This window comes from Solanum tuberosum, unplaced genomic scaffold, assembly GCF_000226075.1.
Source record: "Solanum tuberosum cultivar DM 1-3 516 R44 unplaced genomic scaffold, SolTub_3.0 scf00058, whole genome shotgun sequence".
Lineage (NCBI taxonomy): Eukaryota > Viridiplantae > Streptophyta > Magnoliopsida > Solanales > Solanaceae > Solanum > Solanum tuberosum.
Window position 1 is genome coordinate 960,880 of NW_006238982.1, and position 15,329 is coordinate 976,208.

General features: G+C 34.3%; 1 pseudogene; it reads right to left on the bottom strand.

Moving 5' to 3' along the window:
• Positions 1-1,872: 1,872 nt before the first annotated feature.
• On the bottom strand, positions 1,873-14,143 carry LOC102583932 (alpha-aminoadipic semialdehyde synthase-like; annotated as a pseudogene).
• Positions 14,144-15,329: the final 1,186 nt, after the last annotated feature.

Below are 15,329 nucleotides of genomic sequence, written 5' to 3' on the forward strand. Positions count from 1 at the left end.
ACCACTACTGTATTTGGCATGGCCGTTAACTATATAGAAAGTTTGATCTCTCCAAAGGAATACTGCTGAAGTGAGAAGCGGTACAAACAATTTGGAAAGCTTAGAAGGGAATGGAAGTTCCATTTATTTAATTGATTAAAAATTATATTTATTTTCCATCTAAATATGTTCTTGAGAATGATTGAGGTATAGTTGATTGATTACATCATAAAAATCGTCAAGCTACCGTATTATATTGTCAATCTTTTTTTATTTATTTATTTATTTATTATAATAACTAGGTAATGTATATGCTTTTATTTTGGAATCTTATTATAATATCAATTTCTTGATTTAAGAATGGAGAGAGAGTAGATTCTTTTTTTCCTGTGTATCATCTAAACTATTTTTTGTACTAAATATAATAAATGAAATCGATTGTAATTTATGTTCATTATTCTTTTCTTTTGGACTTCAATAGTTACGAAAAATTTTTAAAGAAATACTTGTGTTGCAATATTTTTGTGATGATGAAAGAGGTCCGCCAAATATATAGAATTTTCGATCGAATTAATATTCCTCGAAAAAGCTATTTGAACAAATCCATTGAAAATTCACGTGGTTTTTTAGTATGCAATAGCATTGAATTTAAAATTTTAAAACAAACTTTCATAAAGTACTAGTTTATGGACGTGTGTACGTTAAAAAATAAACATACTGATTTTTTTTTGTTGAATCTGAAAGAATTAAAAAGTACCGGAGGAATACTTTGATAAATAAAGTATAAATAGCTATAATAATTTTCTAAATATCTATCTATATCGTCTATACTATTTTAAAAGCACGAAGATCCTTAGAAATGTTGTTTAAGCCTTTTTCCTTCATTAAAACTCTTTGTTTTAGACAAAATCATCCTTTTATTTTTTTTTCTCAAATTATGAATTAATTGTGGAAAAATTGTTTAAGCAATTAACTTTTGAAAGAAAAAAAACTACGAAATAACTTTTGTTTACACAATTTTGTTAAGTTAGCTTAAAGAATCACTTTAGGATTAAGATTCTTTCAACTAATTGAACGCTTTGTTAAGAGTTACTGTAGGATTATGATTCATTTAAATAATTGATTAATATTAATTAGTTGGTATAATCTATTTAGGTTAGAAAAACTAATGTAAAAGATAGGCTATGTTGCAATATGATTGTTGTGAGTTATTAGAGTTCAAAATAGAAATTTCACTCTTTCTTTTACATTGTACATAGGCATTCATGAATTACTTATGGCTAGAATCCTCAATATGAATTAGGTTTGTTGTGTTGGTTTGGTCTAACCTATGATTTAATAGGGCTGAGCTCAAAATTTTGAAAGAAAAGAGTGTTTTAGATTGGTTTGAATAAGTTTTGTGGGGCTTGAGTAATAAAGATTGGGTCGGACTGTGAGATAAATTAAAAAATAAAAATAAAAATAAAATAGAGTATTATAAAGGAGAATTTTCACATATAACCACTAAAAATAACTCAATTAGGCTCTATAACTATAGTTTGCTTATTACGATTTATAGCTACATGTTATCGGAGGAGAGTTGATCTAATACATAAATGGTAATATTTCAGATAGAAAAAAAGAACATCAATTCACATGTGTTTTTGATCATTAACTCTATTTATTTCGAGTCATAATATAACAACTTTCAGGCAGTTTCTTAAGAAATTGAAAAAGAAACTTCAAAGAGATCGTGTTTTTGTATTTCAATTAACTTTGTCAACCAAACAACAAAAACAATAAGATGCATAACACTTAGATTATGTATAGACCTTGCATAAAAGGGAATAAGTCAAATGATGAATAAATAGGAAAAGATAAATAGAGAGAAAGGAATAATATATTATTCACTCGAAAACGAGAATATTAGCCTATGATCATGAGAAACTTAAGAAATTCACTTAGCGCGAAGCGCGGGCACTTTACCTAGTTCGTATATAATATACGACTTTATTTTCTTTAATCAGAACTCTTTACATTAATATGAAGCCCTTAAGAAAAAAAGGCTTTTGATATCAAATTGGTAAATACCAGAACCAACTTGTACAAATTAAATGTCATTATTGATTATTCAATATTCTCCAGCAACTTGAAACCATAAGCTTCCAAAATATCCAGTGCTGTAAATTTACAGAAAATAAAATATTATGTCACTCAACAGTTTTTACAATTACAACCAGAGCTGATAAATGATAAATAAAGGCACAACATTTAAACTTAAGCACACGTAGAGTTCATTTGTATGCTTGAAAAAAGGGTAGCTCGGTGCACTAAGCTCCCGCTATGTGCGGGATCCAGGGAAGGGTCGGACCACGAGGGTCTATTGTATGGAGCCTTACCTTACATTCCTGCAAGAGACTGTTTCCATAGCTCGAACAAGTAACCTCGTGGTCAAATGGCAACAACTTTACCAGTTACGTCAAGGCTCCCCCTAGTAGCGTGAACGTGAATTATCCATTTCTATGCAAGCAATGCATTATTGGCACATATTTTTTCTCCCTAGACAAAAATTAGAAACCAAGGGTGCTGAACTACCTGGCTCATAGACTTCTGGATCAATAGGCATTAATACACCATTTGCTTTAATCTTGTTTGCAAGTAATAGCTGCAATTGGCAAAAGCGAGTAAACTATGGATTCATCCATAACACAGAGATACTTGTGATCATTATGCAAATATTAAATAGAAGAATACCAGAGCTCCGGTGGCTGCTGGAATCCCTACTGTAAGAGCCATGGCCATGGTGGTTTTCCCATTCTCCGTCCTTCCCATTGCCAAGAGTGTCGATCTATGAATTTCAGCATGGTCGTCTGGGTAATCTACTACCACTTCATGGTGTAAAAGCACCATGTCCTGACACAAGTGATATTAGTGGTAATCCGGCATGTAATAAGTTGACATAAAAAGTGATTATGAGAACTACCTGCTCTGTTTTGGAGTATGCTAATTTCTCTTCCATGCGCAAACATGTTACTTCAAATGGAGATTTGCAGGATGATGGTATTTCCGTAGGCTCTTGAAATCCCAAAAAGCTATTTGGATATTAAGTAAACCCCTTATCATTCAACCAAAACATGTTTCTTACGAATAACAAACAATACTTCACATTTTATACCAACATATTTGCTTTAAAGAAGATACTCGTTCAATGCTTCAAGTAGAACTGATTGACCTTAAATAATTGTCTCACTTACATTATTGTTTTTGCTGTCTTGACTGCAGTGTCCTTGTCTTTGCAATGCTCAAGAGCTAAGATCCTATCTGTGATGTATTTTTCATCAATTACTGATTCACGCAAAATCTTTCCACTGATTCCGAGAAGTCCAAGCAAAAACTCTCTGTGTGTGGGTCTGATCCCATTTTTAAAAATTGGAGTAGATTCTGTACAGAAGAATCCAATCTTGACAAGTGTCCCCATTATTTGACTAAAACCTGCAGAAAATATCGATCCATAATGTGTCAACCAAATATCTGATGACAGGAAAGCAATCAAGTCTACACTCCCACAATCCCAAAGAAATACATACTTAGCATTTTTGAGCGTTTATCTCACCAGTTGGGAAGTAGCTTTGTCCTTTCAAAATAATATTTAGAAGCAACATGAACCAAATAAACTCTGAAGATGTTACCAAGTTTAGATTGGAACTATGTAGAAAAATTGTACTCAAAGTTCAAATTTTTTAAAGACAAATAATTCCACATGCTTGACTAAGAAAAAGAATTAGATGCTCCAATGTGAGTGGCGTGTTACATACCTAAATAAACATATAATAGCTTTTAGATGAGGCAGTCACACAATTCACAAGAATACTTGACTTGCCAAAACCATAAAGCGGATTAACAACTTGAGAAGGATGGTGTTTCAACTTCTTTTGAACTTTCTGTTTTCCCCCCTTTTAATGCATTATATGGATGTTCATAAAATCTAAAATTTCTTTTTCTAGTGCTATTATTCCCAATTTCATGTGAGCCATTGGCCAGAACTCAAGTCTCTTTAACCAAGAGCTTCGTATGAAGCCCAGTAAATGTAACTTGCCTTCATAGCACAGTGTTCCTCGGAAGATGGTCGATGCTTCTTCTGCTATACCATACAACTCCATACACTAAGGAGTTGCGATTTGGGAGACACTCTAATGCAAAGGCTGGAAAATCAGGAAGTCGAAGCTTTGCAGCTGAATCATAAAGCTTCTGACCTGCATTTAAAATAGTTAGTAAAGCAAAAGCACATAAACGACAACCACCACCCATGCCAATGGTCTATGAATGGCGGAGATAACTTAGGAGATGGCAGTTGGAATGTTGGAAAGCTAGTGTGGATTATCATGGGAGATGAATAGCTGTTAATTTTGGCTGCCAGAGACCAAAAAAATATAATGAGGGCGTAAACTCTTTAAGATTGTCTAAGGATACATATGAACCTAACATCTGCATATTACAAAGGCAAGTAGAAGTAGATTCTGAAGTTGTTTTAGACTTTAAGTACAATATATTTCTTCATGGGATAGAAATCAAAACAGTTCTTATGCTAAACAACTCACCTTCGACATGGATAATTTCCCCTTGATATCTGTAGGCTGCTGGATTCCACCCAGCTCGTATAGCTCCGGCTGGACTCCAACAAGATATTGTTTCAACATAACAATAATAATAATAATAATGAGTAGAATGAGTAGAATGATTATGAAATCAACAAACTAGGGAGAATACTAGCAAGTAAGTGATAACAGAGAGATTATGTCTACTTCACTAATAACCAAAAAGTAAGATAAAAAAACTAACTACCACAAGATGGAATGCAGTAAACATCAATGTGAATATATTACGTTCAGTAGGTTAAAGAGGATAATAGATTAAGTGAGTGAACATAAATAATTATCCGCTTTATGTGTATGCGGTCTTACGTTGGAAAAAAGAGAAGTTACTCTCTAGTTCAAAATTTAGTTGAGACGGTTTAATCACCAAGGAAAATGGAAATGTTGAGGAAATTTGGAGAGGCCAGTTTATGCGCTTTTCATTTGCAAGAAGTGCCAAAGAAGAAAGCAGAAGAAATACCCCATAGCTTTTTGCAAATATGTCCTAACAAGAAGCTAACACAATTGAGCTTCTCAATATTGACAATGTAACCTTATTGAATCAACATTTAATTGAATTAGTAGGCATACCTGAACTTATAAGCTAATGGATTGTTAGCAGCAGCTGGAGAGGAAAGACCTCCACAGTAAGAAACCAAAGACCTGATCTTTCCCTTTGCTGCATGGGCTTGGTTGATCATTTTCATCGCCATCATATGATCTATAATAAAATATGTGCCACTAGTTAGACTATGATTGGTAAAAGCATACTAGTCTTCCCAAGAAAGATTTAGACTAATAACACAAATTTACAGCAGCAATTTTATTCCCCATCAGGCACTTGTAATTCAGCAATATAAGCGACTATTTTTATTTTCTCGAACTTGGAAATGCAGTACTATCTGTATCTATTACCATAGGTTATGCACAATCACATTCAGAGGAAATATCATAGCATGAAGAAGTTTCCAACAAATTCATTGACGGTCTTATTCAAGCTACTTATATGCAGAAGAACATTTAACTGAGGACAACTTTATCAGACACACACACAAAAAATAAGTAACTGTAGAACATTTAATTTTCTCAGGTGAAGGTTACCTATTCCTGGGTCCAAGCTCATTTCACCAAGAATAGTAATTCCAGCAGATTTTGCATCTTGGTCTAGCTTTAACATAGAATCATCAACGTAGCTAGCCATGACAAGATGTTTCTTCAGCTGCATCAGGAGATTTCAAGTTGCATTTAGTAGGAGTAACTCAGGAGTTCATGAGAGTTCGATTGATATTTTAGCTTATAAATGTTGAGATTTTTCCTCAGAATTGATTTCTTCGCCCATGGTACGGTCCATTTGATTGAATTATGACTCATAAAATTATTCAAGATTCATTTGTTTCAGTACCATAATCTAGGGAGTTCTTTTTATGTGGTTCAACCCTGGAAGGTCTATTACATTGTTGCTCACCATCCTCAGGCATCGTCAAAGGGACTTTTGCACCCGTAGACTTACTAACAAAAATTCAAGAACTGATTTGCATTTTATCTATACTAGAAATCAAACTGTTCAAGAGGTAGTCAACACTTCTAGCTTTACCATTCATCGGGGCCTCTTTTATTATGCATAGACGATAGGAATCTGTAATTACAAGGAGATGATACCCATAAGAAAGAAAGGAAACGATGGGAAAACAAATACCTCAATGCATGCCTTTGCTATAACACCATGGCAACTAGGAGGCAGTAAGCTGATGACAACATCAACCTGCTCGATGACAAAAATGACAGCATGAGACAGAGCCACTTATTTACCACATACATAAATTCAAAGAGACCTAACACTATGTTAAGTATTAGGGAAGGCTTCAAAAAACATAAAATATTCTTGCTACTACCACTTATTGTCTCAAAGGCCATTTTTTTCAAAAAGAAGAACATTTCACCACAATACGCAATCAAAAGACAATACCTGTGCGATCCAGCTAGAAAGAGACTCGTGACTCGTAATGTCAAGCTGAATTGCTTTTGCATTTGGAATACCTTTCGTAACCTGTACTACTGAAACATGATTACTAACGGAAAAAAAAATAAAGCATAGAGGTCTATAAGCGAAAACATAGAGCTCAAACCATAACATGCAAACAGTAGATGAAATTATATTGTCTATAATCAAGATGTGCAGTAAATGGACAATACAATAGATAATTGATAACAAAATAAACAGCAAATACAGATTGTCACTTTGTGCTGTAACAGTATCCAAATCAAACAAGAAAAGAACAGAAAAACCATAGTCATGGACACAGGGGCAGGAAAAAACATTAACTGCAGAAGCAAAACTGATAAACAAAGAATCTGGGGAGGAGAATCAAAGAAGACGAGTGATGTGGAAAAAAGACGAGAACATAAGAAGAAATAAATCTTACACAAACCTTTAAAAATATAATATTAGGACAATGAAGACGCAGATTTATATGAAGTTTTGTTAGTGAAAAGACACCATCAAACTTCCAATGTACATAAATGAAATCACGAAGTTCCTTTTCAAATAAGAGTGATCAATGAAGTCACATGAAAATTGATATACATGCATACCTCCTCCGCATCCTTCAAGTACAAAGAACCAGCAATCACTTGGACACAATTTTTCTCTTCAAAATCAGCAGTTACAGATGATTTAGGCAATTGCCTAGATGTCATGCTACCAACTGATGCTCAAAGTTCTGCAGCTGGTCTGCAAACCCGACCAGCACCTAAAATTAAGACCTTCTTTGCTCTTCAAAATCAGCAGTTACAGATGATTTAGGCAATTGCCTAGATGTCATGCTACCAATTGATGCTAAAAGTTCTGCAGCTGGTCTGCAAACCCGACCGGCACCTAAAATTAAGACCTTTGCGTCATACTTCTCATCCATGATTGTTTCATGGAATTCCCCAACCTTCAAAGATATGTTGTTTTCCTTGTCTTGAGATCCCAAAGAGTTGCTTGGATTAGCAAGGGAAGTTAAAGAATCAACTATTTTATCTAAAACGGATTTATCTTCAGCTCCAACCTGTCCCAAATAATGAAAGCAAAAGGGAAGTAAGAATCATCAAGTTTTGCATCACGTAGAGGTAAATATTCATGACAGAAGAAACCACAAAAAACAAACACCTTAATTTCCACCTTAACCAAGAATAGCATGAAAATCACAACTTGAAGTTTTATTTTGACACTGAAAATCGAGCAATACAGTTTGAACTGTAGCTTTAGGATTTATCAACAGGAACCTGAAAGTTTTAAAGTGACACCAGAAAGTAATTGGTGTTTTTCGTCTTTGTTTTTGGGTACCTTGATAGTCTATAGAAAGGCCCGTGTAATTCTCAGGAGAAATTCATTGCTTTGTTTCTTTCAGACTATCTCGAAAAAAGAGATGAGACATCAGAAGATTGAACTCTCTTATGCCAAAGCTAAGAAGCTCTATTCCGTTAAAATATTTCAGTCTATGAAAAGCAAAGCATGCCAGTAGGTAACAGAATCATGAAAATTACGAGAAGTTCACAGAATTTTTATGATCAAAGAGAAGTATTTATGTAGCTTGATTGTATTCACTTGTGAGAACACTTCTCCAACAAATAGAACAACTATAGCATGAAGATAAAAGTACGATAAAAGGGCAGAGCACTAGGAAGTGAAACTGCAGCACTGCTAAAATAATGGGAATATGACATGTTCGTGAGAGAAGTATAGTGACAACCATTATGTTTTGGGGGTTTTGGAATGCTAACATCTTGAAGACTATGTAATGTCTGTTTCTTATTCGTGTTTGGTTCATTTGGCTAGAGCATGATGCAAGAATATGCATATCCCTCCAGCATATGTAGTGAAATAGAATAGCTGCCCCGACTTTTTTTAGTGGTGTATGATTGCAGGGTTGTTTTCACTGAATAGCTCTCTTGGATCTTCAAAGAGACAACAAAAACAACAACAACATACCTAGTGAAATCCCTCAAGTGGGGTGTGGGAAGGGTAGTATGTATGTAGACCTTACCACTACCTCGTAGAGATAGAGAGGTTGTTTCCGAATCTTCAAAAATAATGGAGGAAGATAAATTTTACTTCGAAAATATAAAACACGGACAAACACTTTCAAATAAGTTTGTAGATTCCACAATTTTTCTCATGGTAGGCAATGATTTTTCATTTTGACTCTCTTTGATCTAAATATTCTTCTAATAAAACAATTGTATTTATATTTTTAATGAGAATCCCTTCTCTTTCAAGGTAAAACTAGGTTAGAAATAAAGTAACCTCCAATTCTGAGTATGACGAATCACTTGTGATTTGACCAACTTGGCACTTCACCATGTGGAAGGAGCCACCTGCTGCTTCAATAATATCCAACGCCTCGTTTATGAGAAACTTATCAAACAAATGACCACTTAGAGATACCTGTCAATTTCAGATGATGGAGTACAAGCATAAGAAGATAAAATCATCAAAGAAGTAAGAAAAGTATATATTTCATTCTTAACTCAGCAGTGAGTAGAAACAACTAGTTGCAGTTTCTAATTAAAGAAGTAAATCCAAAACCTGTAAGAAGACTCAAATGATCAAGCCCCTATAAAATCACAACAAAATATAGACAAAGTGTAACCTCATCCAATGTGGACAATTAGGTATATGTCAAAATCAAGCTCAACATATCCAATCCACCCAACCCGTTAAGTTTAAGCGGGTCAAAACCCGCCTATTTATAAGCTCAACCCGTTTCAGCCCAACCCAGTAAGAATTGGGTTGATGTGTATCCCAAATTGACCCATGAGAAATCTTGTCAAAATATTTTTAAAAAGACATTTTTCTTATTTCATATGTTATACATAGTTATAATAAAGAAAAAAATAATTTTATTAGGTACTAAAGGTTTATAAAAGAACAAAGTAAAGCAATTAAACCTAATTGGTAAGAATTGAGCGAGTTGGGTTATGACCCATATTTTAGCCCAACCCATTTCAACCCAAGTAGCTTTTGAGCGGGTCAATGACTCGCCCATTTATTAACTCAACCCTATTTGACCCACCCATTTGACACCTCTATTGACAATACATCTAGGACCAAAGTCTCATAAACATGCTCCTCTCTATTTTGTGATTTATTTTTAAAATTTTAAAACTAAATAAAGTTAAAAACTTAATTAAGGTCTTTCATAATAATAAGTATTTCAGTTCACTTATGTATTTAATTATACTAATTCTAAAGTGAATCCTTACATGTCTTTTTCATCATTTCAGGCTCAAAAGCACTTCTGAAAAAATTGCTTCTATAGTATACTTACAAAAGCGCTTCTTAAATGATTTGGTCAAACACAGATTGCAACTATCTGAAGTTCTTCCTCGAAAACTCCATTTTGCCAAAAAAATACTTTTCAAAATAAGCAAATTCTGGAAGTTGGTTACTACATGAAACACAAGTTTTAGATAGCGGTTGCCTGTTTTGAGATCACACGTTTTTCTTAGTCTTCTTCAAACCCATTTCCGTATCAGATTAATAACTAATACAAAATTGCGTATCCATAACTTCAATTAATAACAATAATAAAATAAAGAACACATCGGAATTTACCAATACGGTGTATTTCCTCCCGTTTCCATTGGAATTTGAAAGAACTATTGAAGGGTCACTGCCAATCAAAAGGATAACATAACATCATTACTTCATATTAGAAAATACAAGCTACTTCATATCAGATCCAGAAATATTATTTCAACGGGTATGTTACATACTTTACAAAACTTATGGACATCAACGCATATTGAAAAGCACATAAAAAGTTTAATTTAATTTCATTTGTGCAACGATAAACAAGTTGGGAATGGATGGTGGTAACATAAGAGACATAGTTATCTATCATAGATACGAAATGGATTTTTTAGTCGTTTCACTCTAGTTGAGGATTTGACCTATGGACACGAAAATAACTGGTTGATGATTTCGTATATCAAGACCAGAAAATACCTATTGCCCACAACAATTCAACACATGAATTATCCAATGGTTTCTAAAAGGGTGGAGATAAAAAGCACAATAAAAAAGAATAAAGTTAGGATGAACGACTTACTCTAGATCAGATTTCCGCATTCGAGGTATGTATTCATACAACGGAGTAAGACCTCCATAATGGGCTAGGCAAGCTCTCTTCAAGTGTGCAGGTAACCCTTCAAGATTTCTAAAGGAAGCTAAGCTTACAGTAAAGTGGGACAAAATATCTCCGAAATGTTGGGATGCCTATTACATCAAAGAATAGCATAGGTACAGATATCATAATCTCATAGATATAAAGACAAATAGATAACTGTAGTTTGTAGCACTTGATGTTGAGATTACCTCTTTCGCAACCTCAGTGGGAAGAATATCAACAGCTGAACACATCACACCTTTACCTTCTAGGTCATAATGATACGAATTGTTGAAAGGTTCATACCTAGGATCCATGTTTAACAAATTGTAATGACCAGGAAAGAATTATTTAGATGCATCATTGTAAATTAAATTGGAAATGAACATCAAATGCCGAGTAAATGAAAATTTTCCAAGTGAAGCGAGGAGCAGTATATAAAGTATATTCGAAATGGAAGTAGGAAACATATTGACAGATACTATAGAATCTTCATAACAAGCTAAAAGTACCTGAAGAAAGGTGAGTCTATTGATGTGGTTTGGTTGATGAACTCGATCGATCATCCCACGTCACAAGTTATGTCACAGATTCCAACAAGTGGGCATCCATTTTTCATAAGGTCTTTTTTTTTTTTTGAGAAGGATTTCATAAGGTCTTGAATCTGCTTAGTAGTCAACAACCTAGGAAACCTTCTCTCCCAGTACATACAATTTACTGGAAGAAGCAGGGCAGATTACCAAACACGCATTTTCACAAAATTGCTTGAAAACACTAGAAAAAGAAAAAACTTGAAAGACTTCTTGTACTAGGTACAGTAGAATTGGTGTAACAAAGTTCAATTACATAAGAATGTTGAAAAAAATTGTCAAAACTGTTGAATGATAGCTGATGCAATAACTTGCATAAGAATGTCAAAATCGTAATATTTATAAATAAAAAAATTTCTTTTAGTAACACAATTACATAACTCATAAAAAGAGGAAGAAGACACCAGGTTTCCATATAATACAAAGCTCTAGGTGAAGAGTCTTACAATCAAGCATTGAAAGCTTTGATTCACTAATGAAAACAACTGCATGCTCATGATGTATCTAGTGTAGTCAGAGCAAGCAGGAAATACGTAAAACTAGATACTGAATTAGATTTCCCAAAAAATGATTAGAAAATGAACAAGAAATGCCTGATCATCACTGACCTATGACGGATGCATACGGGGCTATTTTCTCATGGAAAGCAGGTTTGTATTGCTCTGGATGTACATAGTAATCAGCCTGAATGAATGACAAGTCTATTGTTAGTGTAATGCATAAGGTAACATCATGACAGGCAAAGAACTTGGATGCTTTCATTTTCAATGATGTTAAAATGTAAAGGTACCAAAAACAATGTGCACAAACTTAAAATTTTGTTCTCGTCCTTTCCCATATTAAGAACTACAAAGACCTTAAAATCTAAAGAAGGAAAGACTCCCTGATATCTTTATTCAAGTTAACGAAAACGGACACTTTTTTAAGGTTCCAACAGACAGAGAAATACCCATCACTTAGGCTATTAGGGACATTTAACCAGCTTTTTCCTCAAAAGAATATAATGAAGATAAATTTCATCATTCAAGCAGATTTTAGCCACATCTCTGCAACTCTATTTTTCTAAGAATTTCATTACCTCCTATGCAAGAAGGACCTAAAATGTATCCAATGCATATTTTAATAATACAAGGAAATGCAATACACATGCTATTAATTTTAGAAAAATGAAAATTATAAAGAAGGCAATCATACTTGAACACTAAAGTATGTACCTTATTGAAAGATTTTGAAGGATTTAAATGTTCCACCATGTCTTGGCAGGTTGCTACACAACCATACACTCGAAAGATTATCTTTGATGGTTGCTTCGATTGAGTAAGATCCCTGGCCTACACATGAAAACCAGATTTCTGAAACACAAAGCTATGAATTTTTTTAACTCAAGCATTTGAAGTACATAAAGTGAAGATTTGGCATGTGGCATGAAGAATCTTAGAGATCATAGGCGTTTAAGTATCTTGTTGATCCAAAATTGGTTAGAAGAACAAAATCTCGAATGTTACACTAGATAGAATTTACAAGCTCTAGAACTGCTAGTGAAACAGTTTCTCCAAGTGAACAGAAATTAAGGGTGTGAACGGCCCAGGTTGCGACCGGTCCGGTCCACCAAAAGATCAACTCGGCCGGACTCATGTGAAGTAAAGTGAGAAAATGAAAGAGAAAAAACTCAATCAAGTGAAGCAATATATCGATTACATTGTCTTAAATAAGTAGCCCAATCTTCGAAGCCCGGTATTTAAGTGGAGAAGGGTAGAGGGGCGGGCCCATTATCCACCGAGTTTAGAAGGCTGTGATTGGTCCAAAGGGCGGGTCACAAACGGATTTCTCGGTTATCAAAAAAGAAAAAAAAAAAAAGTAGCCCAATCTTACCATCTCAGGTAGCTCTGGAAGTTTTCTTGGATCCACAAATGTATGAGGAAGAAGCTTAAAAATTTCTTGTGCACCACGAGACACTACAAAGGATATCAAGATTTAGCCAAAAGACATACAATGAGAAGTTTTATGGAACACATTGTGAAAAGAGTAGATCAAGGAAATAGGTGAATAGAATATATCTTGAATAGAAGCTGAACTAAACATGTCAATAAACTGAAATTAATGAGCCTAGGTTACTATCCACGGTACCGTTTCCAGAACCAGTGAAAACAAATACAAGAGGACAGATTCCCGATGGAAGTCCCATAGTTGCTATCTCTTCACCAACAGAAATCACTGCAGCCTTAGCCGCAGCCAATGAAGAGTACATGTAAGATGAGCCGAGTGAAAGAAAAGGTGTTGAGTAGCCATGATTGAGATACCCTGACATGCACATCCTTAAGTATTAGAAAAAAGATAAAGGTATAAAAGAAGAATAAAAGAGCATACATGCACACACATTACTGGAGTCCGCAACGAGCAGGGTCTATGTTCATACAAAATCCAACAAGAAACAATACATGAATTCAATAAATCATCTTCAAGTTACAAACAAAATGCTTACAGAGTCCCAATCCACGTAGAAAATCAATCATTCCAGCTCTACCAGCAAATTTTCCAAATGCTAGTAACCTCTTTCCAGTGTCTTCAACTATAAGCTCATAGTCGAACAGAGATGCCCTTTCAGCTAAGATCTAAATATCCATCAAAAATGTTAATCTTCGAGAAAAAAAATTACCACGCCTGTTCAGTCAATATTGCTGACTAGAATTAGAGCTACATACCTTATCCAACAAGGGCGTATTTTCCTTTTGTACCTTGTGAGTATGGGAGAAGAAGGCATACGCCCTATCAGGAAGAATCATCTCCAACTGCAATTCAAGTTAAATAATCATCATCTCAAGAAGCATAACTCAAGAAGTAAATCAAAATTTTCTTTTTTTTGTGAAAAATATTTAGCACATTGGGAGAAGAAGGCATACGCCCTATCAGGAAGAATCATCTTGGTTGTTTGATACCCAAGATGAGACCACATTGGGACAAGTCCTCCAATATCTCACATCCAACATCTTCATAGAGAGCATCATGATGAACGCGCTTCGTAGATGGCTTGCACAATGATACGTGACTACTCCAGTCTTACCCCTGCCACCATGCAGCAGTCTAGCACAGTGTGAAGGAGTCAGAGGAGCCCGTCTTTCCCACTTGTTGCTAATGAAAAGTATTTTGTGAATTAAAAATGAAAATATGAAAAGATAAAATTCTTTCTTGTATTGATAGCATGGCAACCGACTGAGTTGAAGAAGGGTTAGAGATGAGAGAGTGTGTGTGTATTTGTGTGTGATTTTAGTTGATTAATTTTATTAATTATTATATTATCTAATTAAGAATTGACAGCTGTCAAATTAATTAATTTTGATTTCCTTTTTTTCCTCACGCTTGCTAATAGGAAAGTGAATACACTTGCTATGCCACATCACCATTTAAGGGTGTCAATATTTCCATTTAAAATACTTTTAGGGGGTAATAGGACCTCCTTAAAGTATTGGTGTGTAGTTGAGAATCGGGTAATAGGTTGAGGGGGCATTTGACCATTTTCTCTTTTTTCTTGATCTTTATATTTATAAAAAAAATCACCTTTGTTTTCTAATATTAAACTGTTAATATAACTAGTAGAGAAGAAAAAAAAATGTAAATATCATCATATTTTAAAAATTAAAATTGCTGGAACTAACACTACTTTTTATTTTTTAATTTCCCATCCGATGTTCGAATATCCACATTGAAGCCTAATTATATTAAGATTCATGCTGCTTACGACCCCAATGGGGAGGCACTGTTTTAACCCAAAACCTCTTGTTAAAAGAGGAGGAACCCCTTCCGTTGCACCACATCCTTTGATAGTTGCAACTGAAACTACTAATTTCAAATAATGGTGATTGGACCCAAGCAGTGGATTTACACCCTTTTCTAGTCTTCATAAAAAGCTAGAGTTATTACTGCATCATGCTACAAATTACAACCAGAGGAAATATTGTCCCTTTAAAGTCCAAATGGAGATGGCTAGTCTAATGAAAAAA